This window comes from Echinops telfairi, unplaced genomic scaffold, assembly GCF_000313985.2.
Source record: "Echinops telfairi isolate 266 unplaced genomic scaffold, ASM31398v2 ScPeMD7_12;HRSCAF=54, whole genome shotgun sequence".
Taxonomy (NCBI): Eukaryota; Metazoa; Chordata; class Mammalia; order Afrosoricida; family Tenrecidae; genus Echinops; species Echinops telfairi.
The window spans coordinates 4643782-4645343 of NW_022103909.1; positions in this window are offsets into that span (position 1 = coordinate 4643782).

Here is a 1562-nt window from a genome sequence, read left to right on the forward strand (position 1 = left end):
ACTGGCATGGCATTCTACCTGGCCTGGAGAACAAAGGTACCCTGTCCTGGAGAGAGTGGGCTGGGGCAGTGGCCTGGCGAAGGAGTGAGGCCAGTGTGTCCGAGCTTGATGGAGGCTTGGCTGGAAGCGGGTCTGAAGGCACTGGGATTTGCTGTGCCACTTCCTGTTGGGATGCCTAGGCTGATGTCAGCAGAACCTTGACAAGTATTTAGTGCTCTGTGCTAAGAATGGGCCGAGATGGAGGAGCCTGGGATGCTCTGGAATCTTCTGGGCTCTCCATAGTGAACTGCACGGGGTAGTGAGTTGGGGTATTTGTATCTGGGGACATTTCTCTGCTCCTGCTGCGCCGTGACCGAGTGCAGGGAGTGGTGTCTTGGGGCAGGCCATTGGGGGGGGGAGGTAGATGGGTCAGAGTCCGGCTCTCTTTTTACCCCAGGAACTGGAGGGGGGGGGCATCCTGCTGGTTACTGGGGTGTGATAGGATCTGGATGCTTTCTTTCTGTGGCAGGTTTTGTGTGTCATCATCCTTTCCTCCCTCCTGCCCCTCCCCGGTGGGGACTGTAAGGATGATCCCAGATTCTGAAGGGAAAGAGGGTCCAGACGAGGAAATGGAGCCCTGAGTCTGGCTAGAGCCGGGAGCAAAGCCGCTGAGGGCCCTGCGCTCAGAGGTGTGAGGAACTTGGGGTCAAGAGTGGAGGTCAGTGCTGGTGTGTGTCACGTTAGCACCAACTGCAGGAGAGTTTCTGAGCTCCTATTCAGGAGCAAATGTGGCTTCTGAGCTAAGCCTGGTGGGATTAGAGGTGACCCTCGAGCCAGAACTCTGGCTCTCTCTGCCCTGAGCTGACCACTTGTACACACCCTCACCAACCAGACTGAGAAGTCTCTCAACATTTCTGCTCAGTCGATACAGGCCTAGCAGGCTGTTTGAGACTGACAGGCACTCATCTTCCACCTGCTGTCCCACCCATCAATGAGAGCCACCCTGGGGCAGAACTGAGCCTGGGACTTCTTAAAGGCTAGAGGGCTTCACCTGAGGCTCTGAGCGCCAGGATCTGGATGCTGAAATCTGAATGTCAGAGAGCTGGAAGCACGCACTTCAGTCAGGGTTACAGATGGGAGCTGGGGGAGATCTCTGGCTTGGGCCCTGCCGGATCTTGCATTGATGGAACGATCCCATTCTGGCCAGAACAGTCACAGAAGAGAGTGGCGGCTGCTTCCTTCTTGGATGAATGAGCTTAGAACCAGACCTAAATGAAAACCGGCAATCAGCCCAGGTAATCCTGCTCCAGAAAATATGGCCTCCCGAGTTTGAACCCAGATGCGCACGTTGATTGGCAGGCTTTTCATTTGACAGCCCCTTAAAAACAAACATTTAAAAAGCAGTGCTGGGTGTTCGCTATTGGGTATATAGTAACACTCACCCTTGAGGAATGAACAAGTGAATGGAAAGGCATCACAGCTCTTAACCAAGCTGGGCCTGAGTGGGAGGAAGTCTCCTCCTAGACCTTAGCAGTGGTTCTCAGCCTTCCTAATGCCTTGACCCTTTCATACAATTCCTCAGG